The sequence below is a fragment of the Magallana gigas genome, chromosome 6 (assembly GCF_963853765.1).
Source record: "Magallana gigas chromosome 6, xbMagGiga1.1, whole genome shotgun sequence".
NCBI lineage: Eukaryota > Metazoa > Mollusca > Bivalvia > Ostreida > Ostreidae > Magallana > Magallana gigas.
In genome coordinates, this window is record NC_088858.1 from 462,313 (window position 1) to 472,648 (window position 10,336).

A 10,336-nucleotide genomic window follows, 5' to 3' on the forward strand; every position below is an offset into this window, starting at 1 on the left:
TTTACATAGGTTCAATATTCCAGTAAAAAGTCTTTTCAATTTGATTTATCTAGCTTCATAATCATTTCAAGTATAAATAAACAATTCCTAACGTTTAACACATTCATTTTAGGTCTATGACTGGAATTTTTACTTCAACATTCAAAATGTAAATTAAAGCTTTGTTTACATAGCTAAGCATTGTAAACTTTGTAACTCACTTATAACTCAACGAATGACACTAAACCTTTTGGTTTCCTATTTAAAATGCCTTAGTGAAGCATTGTACATATTAAAATTGGAAAAAATTATTTTACCAAAATCATGACCATTTCTCTTGGCCTTGAACTGTGTTTCTACAAGGGTCAACGAAAGGACAGTACAGACTTTCTCCCTCTTCCTTGTTGATGTTTCTATGGTACTGCATGACCTTGCCCTTTAGGTTCCCGCCCAAGGTCGCCTGTGGAATAATAAGGACATTCCCGGGAAGGTCAAGGACAGACACCAGCTTCCCATTCTCTGCATCACTCAATCTTGTGCTCAAGGCTGCTTAGGCTTAAAAGGAAAAGACAGATATTAAACAAGTTTTCCTTTTAAAGGAATGATCGGCAATAATGATATATTGATAGCTAGAAGCGATCAACAAGATCAGTTTGATGTAAAATAAATAAAAAAGTACTGTATTTTAACAGAATATAGAATATTTTGAATATTAACACCATTATTTCATCATTATAAACCGTCAACAAATTTAATTTTGAAATAAATTTGGGGAAAGCACACGCGTAAACTCCTTAATTGTCTAGTTTTATATTTTTAACGTAATTATTAAAATGTTAATGTATATATATCTTCTTCTTCTTCAGAATACTGAGTAGGGATCTTCAAAGAGCATTAACACGTATACAAAGAAAGAGTTGTATTAAAAATTAATTTAATGCGACTGAAAAACATTGAATGCCATCATAGCTTGCTGTTGAGGTCGCATTTTAACGTAACCATGTTTATAAATCAAGCCATCTTCCTAGCTACTATTATGCAACATCAATAGATCGAGGTCAGTTCTTGGAGCATCTTCTTATGATTGAGGTCAGTTCATCGAGGTCAGCTGCATTTCTAAATGAATCTTTCTATCGAAATTCTTACGCGTGAGACAAAATGTGCATTCTTGAATTAACAGGTCGAACTGTATTTTATGTATGTTTGCAGCTCTTAAGGTAAATGGATTGAAATAAAACTGAGTAAAATGTTATATAAATACTAATCCAAACTTCAAGTTTTTATAAGAACTACTTATGCAACCGGAATGTGTGCGCACGTGGAAGCATTTGCGGGATGCCTCATATGGACACAGTGGTGATCGGCCGAAGCCGATCACAAAAAGACTATGTCAAGGTCATTCTCACAACCAGCTACACATAAACTATGGCAGGGTAAATCTAACATTTTGCTACACATAAACTATGTGTTTATTTAAAAATTAAAAATTAATTTAATGCGACTGAAAAACATTGAATGCCATCATAGCTTGCTGTTGAGGTCGCATTTTAACGTAACCATGTTTATAAATCAAGCCATCTTCCTAGCTACTATTATGCAACATCAATAGATCGAGGTCAGTTCTTGGAGCATCTTCTTATGATTGAGGTCAGTTCATCGAGGTCAGCTGCATTTCTAAATGAATCTTTCTATCGAAATTCTTACGCGTGAGACAAAATGTGCATTCTTGAATTAACAGGTCGAACTGTATTTTATGTATGTTTGCAGCTCTTAAGGTAAATGGATTGAAATAAAACTGAGTAAAATGTTATATAAATACTAATCCAAACTTCAAGTTTTTATAAGAACTACTTATGCAAGCGGAATGTGTGCGCACGTGGAAGCATTTGCCGGATGCCTCATATGGACACAGTAGTGATCGGCCGAAGCCGATCACAAAAAGACTATGTCAAGGTCATTCTCACAACCAGCTACACATAAACTATATGGCAGGGTAAATCTAACATTTTGCTACACATAAACTATGTCATGGAAAGACTCACAACCAGCTTCACATAAACTATGTCAGGGTAAGTCTTGCCACCAGCTACACATAAACTATGTCAGGGTAAGTATCACACCAATCAACACAAAAAACTATGTCAGGGTAAGTCTCACACCAATCAACACAAAAAACTATGTCAGGGTAAGTCTCACACCAATCAACACAAAAAACTATGTCAGGGTAAGTCTCACAACCAGCTCCAGATAGACTATATCAGGGTAAATCTTACAACCAGCTACACAGAAACTATATCAGGGTAAGTCTCAAAACCATGCAGCTACACATTAACTATAGCAGGGTAAGTCCCACAACCAGCTACACATAAACTATGTCATGGTAAGTCTCACAACCAGCCACTAATAAACAATGACAGGGTAAGATTAAAAACCAGCTACACATAAACTATGTCAATTATTAAACGAATCGTCATTTTTGTTAATTCTTGTTTCGTTTGAATTTACCTTGAATTAAACGAGGTTGTTAATAGTCGGGAAAAATACTCAAAATTTCTTCGATTTATCTGCATTGTTTCAGGGGTTTTTTTTCCCTGAGTATAACCTGTTTTGGGGTAGTTTACGCTTTAAAATCCGCGATAACTAATGTCTTTTTTTCTATAATTTATCTTTAAATTGACGAATTGCAATTTTCTTTTACGTTTTACTTTGGTTCAATAGAATTTAAAAACAAAACGTTTGTAAAACATTACTTTGAATTTCATCTCAAACGAAAGAAGTGGTACAAATCACATTTTTTCTGCATTTCCTTTCCGAGTGCCAGACCCTCTTATCTTAAGTGTGTTTTCACTGCTTTTAAAACTTGAGATTTCTCTTATAAAAATCTTTTGTAGTAGATGTTTCGTAGGGATTTTAGATAGTCGTGGGTCATTTAAGAATTTCACTTTTTAAAAAAAACTTTACATTTGAATGATAAAATTTGAAATTTATAACTTTATAAAGGCCACTCAATTTCAGTTTCTCATCAAATCAAATCAAGTCTCCTAGCTGTGTGATATTTAGAAGTAGATACATGTATATATAATTCTCTTTCAAATCTTCAAATCTAATGGTATTAAAATAAAATAAATAGCCTTTGCAAAATTAAGTGATGGTTGGTCAGTTATTTCCCTGAGAGGACCTTAATACATCGAAATTAATGCATGACATAATGAACCCGAGACTCCAATATTGGTTGAGAGTTGATTTGAGTGTGATACAGATTTTGCCATGTACTATTGTTTTGATCATATTTTTGATAGATAACTCGTTTATATTTTCATGTGGAAAACTTTATCCAGCTTTATTCTAGTTTTCCAATATCCAAACCCGCGTATTTTGACGATCAAATGTGACGTCTTCGATAAAAATGCCCATGTCCTAACGTCAATGTCTAAACTGCAGAAAAGGGTCGATTAAAAAACAAAAATCGGGAAAAAAGTTAAAAAGTATTACGAAATCCGAATTAATAGGTGACCGAAATGTAAAACAGGAAAAACTCTACAATACAGTAGGTTTTCTGTAGGGGTAGTCAGCTTTCCGTGGGGGAAGAGCTGCTATATTGCCATTTTTCCGGGGGGGGGGGCTGCTATATCGCCATTTTCCCCGGGGGGGGGGGGGGGGGAGGCGGGGCTGGCTAGAGGAAAAGGCACTATATAACACCGGTCTTAGATTTGGAACTGTGTCGTTGACTTGAATGTTGATGCTACTATGTCTGTACCGTTTCTGGCAACTGATGATTTATTGTACGAAATTATTGATGACAATGAATTTGTGACTGAAAAAATTAGTGTAAAAATTTATATTTCAATGGTAAATAAGCAGGTCTGTGAAAACTGTGTGAAAGGTCCATATATGAAGTGTCGGTAGAAAACACGTGTTGGTTTTCATAGGTCTGTGCTTGAACTTCACTTTCCTTTGATTTTTCTTGACCTTGAACTGTTTTTTTTTAAGTTTGACGTGTTGTTTTTCATTTTGCTGAGTTTACACAGCGACCCCCAAAGAGCCGTTTCTAGATCATTTCGCTCTCTTGACGTTTCTTCTGCATTCATTTACTTCTACACCGTGTTCTAGTGCGTTGTCAGCCAGACCACGAACAATTGTGCAATGGCTGTTGTACAATGGCAAACTTGATCACGGCGCTACTATGTTTTCTAGCAATTAATAACGGTTATTTTTTGTAGACCTGTACAGAACTTTTGTCGTCTCAGAAATTATTTAGAAATTAGGTAAGTTTCAAATACAACGTATCTTATTTCATTCAAACAAACAAAACCACTTTTTTTACTTGTTATAAAATTGAAAGTTTTTGTTTGTTTTGCATATAATTGTACAAATTTTAAATTTAAATACCAATCAGTAAAGAACGTCTTGTGCAGGCATTCAGCGCGCAGAATCTTAGCACATCATGAGCTCTTGGCCGATACTCAGCGAAAGCGCAGTCAATCGCAAGTAGAACCACAGGCACCTGAATTTTTATCAATCAATCGCTTAATAAGTCATATATGGAAAAATTCTACCCCTACTATATATAAATATAGTAGGGGTAGAATTTGATCTGATTGATGAAAATTCAGGTGCCTGTGGTAGAACTCTGGAAACGCAGTTACACACCACGGGAGCCCCATAGAACGCATCGGTCTATGTCAGGACGCCTTGACATAGTTCAAAATTCAAATAAAATTGCACATTTATTCTTAATCTTTAACTGCAATCCTACAGCGATTACAGAAATTTTACAACGCCGTGAACACACTTTGGGAACGCAACTTGGTTTGACGGGTATTTAATGTTCCATGTTGTTTCTACGAGCTTATTTAGAGTTATAGTGCATTTCTGTTCTGTTCTTTTCTTCCTTTCTAAAAAATCAACGTAGCTGAATATGAAGAAACAACAAATTGTAGATGTTTGAAATAAATGAAAGCAACTGGGCCAAGTTTGTCTGATATCAAAGCGAACTTTCGATGTGATTGCCTGCATTTTTATTGTGAAGTTTTATGTAATATACGATCATTCTCTTTACAATCAGCCAAATACGTGCAATGGTCCAATTTTTTTTCTTTTGAATTCCAAAATTGAATTTGATGGTACATTGCGACATAAATTGGTATTCTTCTCCGAGGAGCACAACAATTCTACCAGCTGCGCATGTGCAAGAGTTTTCTGTACTTACTCCTCTTTCGTAATCCACTTGTGAAATCTTTCTAAGAAATGTGACGATTATTATTCATTGACAAAATGATAAGATTTGATGATACCAATAGTGATCCTTCATTATTTCCCAATCAACAATTATATATATTAAAAATGTGTTGGTGGTTGACCAGATGATTTTGATAGTCCTAGAAATTAACGGATATGGCGCCGTATACAATTACATTCATGAGTAAATTTTTAATTCATATCCTTCAATTTTCAACAATAGAACATTTATTATTCATAACCTTCAATTTTCAACAAAAAACAGGTACAGCACGCTTAATATACGATATGGCCTAAAATATAGTGCTTTTGCAAACATCAGACATTTTTAATATTGTACAATATTTAGTTAAATACATTTAAAGAAACGCAAATTACACAATAACAATGAAAAGGTGTCTTAAAGCTATACACGCTATAATTTACGTCAATTTTGAATGGCAGTGAAAACGCATGTGTTTGTCTTCTTATAAAAGTTATCCTTAATCTGTAAATTACAATGGTGAATTCCATCTCGTTACAAAGATATAGATTATTAATTGTTCATTTTCCTGCCAGGAAAATATACCTTTTCATGAATATTGATGAAGGAAGAGCAAACCAACCTCATTGCGCATGTCCGCGGAGAACTAGGTGGTCGTTATTGTTTGCCTAATTAAATATCCAACTTGATTTTTAATATGCTTAACAGTTGTTAATTCGAAATACATACATGTATAATGAGTAAAATACGTTTGTCATTCACGATACCCTTACTTCGCATTAACACTTATAGGATCTATAAATAGCACATAAGGGAAAAACACAGGTCTACGTCATTTTTTTAAAGGAAGTATTCATATCTACTCACAGGCTTGTATTTTTTTTCTTTTGTTTGTACTCGTATATCGGACAAATTTATGCTTTACTGAAAATATCCTTTCCTTTGTGAAACTATCACAATTATGAAGATGTTGACCCTTCACCAGTTTTGGTATGATAGACTAAATTTAGCTGTCGATATCACGTGATAGATTGATATTCACGAGGAGGCATTACTTTCCTGGCAGGAAAATAAATAATTCTTATTGTTTAATATTTGATATATTTGTTACGTGATCGAATTGAGCATTATAATTAACAGCATAAAGGTAACTTTTATCAGTAATCAAACACATACATTTTCCCCTTTATTAAAAATTGACGCAAATTATAGCGTGTATAGCTTTAATTATTTTACATCGACATCATTAAAATATAAAGGTTTTGTTAAATAGGTGAGCATGTGGTCTTGTAGTACAGTTAGGTACATGTATATTCGGCAACAGCTAAAACAAAGTTGGTTCAGTACAAATATTACATATTGCACAGGTGCATCAAATGAATAAGTTTTCTTTCGGTGATGTGAATGACTTTCCGCCTGGTTCACGCCGATTGGAAATTTCTTTCAATGTGCAGGATGAAACAAATCAAATGATATGATTATAAATAGCAAACTTTCACAATTTTAAGGTATTTACTATATCTATATGATAATAGACTTGTTCTACTTCGAGGATCACGGTCAGGTAAGAATCACAGCTGGTTTTCAGAGATGTGTCAAAAGGGCCGCCATAGTTACCTCACTCACTGCTATAAAATATCCCCAGAAAATGGAAAGAATACAATTCAGCAGCCGAGAACTCCTCTACTCCGACAGCTATTGACGTGCTGTGGAGACGGAAATTCAACAACAAATACAGGGCAATGAACCCTTGGGAAAATGATACAAGAAAACAAACCACCTCTCGAAATCTAACCAAACACTGTACTTAAAACCTGCATAAAAAGAATGAGTTTCAAAATACGTGATGCTTTTTTTCTAATGCTAGGCCCCTGGTAGCACTAGACGGGCGGTAGTCCACATCCGTCCGTTAAAATATTTTCACACTTGCTTTCTCGTTACTATATAAGGTGTAAACGAGGGGTTCTCAATAGGGTTATTACTTGCATAACTGGAATTAGTTCAAGATATATAAACAGGGGCTCCCCACAGGATTTATATACAAACAACCTGAAGCATAAACCAAGGGATATAAATAAATGAAATAACGAATTATTTCAATTTCTTGCAATGATTAAAACTTTGATTAGCAAAATAAGTTGTTTAAGGGTGCCAGCCGTTGCTCTGTTCTTGTAGGCACCCCTGGTAGGGACAAAGCCCCCAGACACTGGAATTTTAGAGATTTTAAAAACAAAGACGAAACTGTAAAATTTACCCCAATATTGGCTTAAATGCAATAATTGATTACAGGGGTAACTACTTATGGAAATTTTTTCATGGTACTTAGGATCAATTTATTTATTTGAAAAAGTTTAAACCATACTGATTTCAGTAAAAAAAGCAAATCCCATCTAAATCCACCTTTGTATTCCAAACTACGGTATTTCAGTGTTTATTGGTGTTGTGTTGACAGAACTATTTCCTGTATTCTCCTCCGTGTAGCAGTTTCTATTTTGTTGCGTGAATATTGTGTGATCAATGACTGTTGGTATGCGTATAGAGCAGCTTGGAGGTTCCCTGTGATTTGTTGACAGATTCCCAGGATCTCCCAAGAGATATCTTTGCATTCATCAGGTAAATAACCTCTCGGATGATGGACTATAAGCTGTAGCTCATCTAGAGCTGCTTGCGATAATGGTATATCAATGTGTCTGTAACACAAGAAGTCTAGGAAGTGTACCATTACAAACACTGGGATAATCAATATATGCACTCTGTTTTGTTGAGCAGACTGTTGTTCTGGTATTAGTTCACTCATAAAACAGATGTTGTTAGGTACTATTATATCCTCTGCTACAGCCTGTCTCAACTTTGTAGACCAGGACTGTCCCCCAACAGCTTCAGTATACCTCTCTCTGTCTACATGTCCATTATATATCAGATATGGCTGTGCTAACTTGACATTTGTGTTCTCTATAACAGATAAAGCTTCCATATGTCTTAATGTCTGGTAATAGTATGCAGCAATGTACAACATATCAGAAACACACCAACACTTGGCTGCTAATTTCAGCATATGATAGGACTGCTTGTCTGCAATGTACATCTGTTTGTTGACACTTTCAAGAGTAAGTGTACATGTTTTGTAATAGAAAAGCAAACTGACAAAGGATGTAGGAAGTAAGTTTCTGTAACACTACAACTTGATAGTGTGACATTGGTGACTCTATTTACTGTCCAATTGCGTTTACGACGTTGGTAGTTTGACACAATTCTCTTAGATTATTCTTTACATTAAAACAACAGCTGGATTCTATGACAAGCTCTGTATCATAATCACGTTCAGACATATATGTATTCTGTCATCTGTATTCATTGTAAAAGAAAAAAATATTGAATTGTAAAGAATGAAAATGATATGAGGCCTGATGGAGTAACTCTGTAACAGACCTTTCTTGTGCAAATCATATAACTGTAGGAACAATCTGCTTTGAGCTGAGCCATGGACTTTTGTCAGAAACAGGTTGCTTTGTGGGATGAAAAAGTTAGGACAGATTCCCTCATACACCCATTTAAGTAGGAGTTTAAAGCAGGTCCAGAAACCAGCCAGGAAATTTTGTGGACACCAGTGAGGTAGGGTGCTTTGTTGAATTGCCACAAAAATGGTTGTCTTCATGTGATAGGAACACAACAGTTTATTGGTTTCGTCTGATTGTTGATTAATCACTTCCTTTAAGAACAGTTTTAACAATCCATAAATTAAAAACTAACAGTGGTTCATTGAGTACACTAGTTTATATTCTGCCTGTGAAAAAGAAAGTCTCCATTCTTTATTTTCATGTGGTCCTAATGGGTGTCCTATTGCTACAAAGTGACATCAATTTCTAACAATGTCATCAACTACTTCAGGATCAGGCCATGAACGACATCTATTTATCCATGAGGAGACAGACAGAGGCCAAATGTCACAAACAAAACACCAGGCAAAGTCATATTCTATACTTCCTATTAAACCATTACCACAGGGTCCATGTTCAGTAGAATTTGGAATTACTGCTGAACAAGTTAACAGTCTATATAAAGAACTAGATATATATACCTTATCATTTATTCTGACATATGCTGAGTGGACATCTCTGTCTGTTGTTGGAGTCAGTACCTGAAGTAAAGTGAATCCTGGTGGACTTTCAGAACTGTCAGAGAGAATCAAGGTTGTATTGGCTGTGTTGTAATACTCAGACTGAGATATATCTATGATTGCTCTGTGGTTGTTTGGCCAGAACATAAAGTCCATATCTGATCCCTTCAGTCTGAATCCTTCCCTTCTACTTCCATTCAGCATGCGAATAACCCTATCTTTAGATATGATTCGTATGTCCAGCACCTCACCGATGTTCATTGCCTCTCTCTTAATGACTATCTGTTCTGAAGACCCCACCTTGTGAAACATCACCACAAACACTGCCTCTGATATGCGCTGCATTCCCTCAATTCTGTCATACATTAAATATGTATATTTGATACTTATCATTTTGTTTCTCATTCACATTATTTTTTACAAAGCATCAAATAAAAAGGTATTTTCGTAATGTTAAGATTTATAAAAAATGAGAAGATTAAAATTAAAAACACCTACATTTTTGAAGGGAGATACTCCATTTTGAAAGAAATAAAATAAATCAATCATTTGCTTTCAGAGTAAAAGAAAATAAACAATTCATGCTGCTACATTTCCCCCTTGTAATACAGTTAAAATTTCAGGTAATTGGAGATACCAGTGTTTGTTGTTTTTTTGGGAGGTGGGGTGGGGTGTTTGTTTGTGTAATTATCTGCAGCTGTCCAGAATTTCAGGTCTATCCAATAAAAAAGAAGACACTACACATAACTAATTGCATAGTGTTCAAGGTAAAAAGATCGAGACTGGTTTAACAGAAAACGATGGCACAAAACTATTTTAATTTTCCATATAAAAGTCCCGGTACATCCAATCCTAGAACAACTTATTCATGTACCTTTGGTGCATGCACGTAACAGGAACGACAAGCCCGTACCAGGAAAAACAGTATTTTCATACAGAACTGTCTCTAGTTTTCCAAATTTAGAAATTGTATCAGGTCAGTGCCGTATATACAGGCTTTAATCAGTACTTTATGTTGT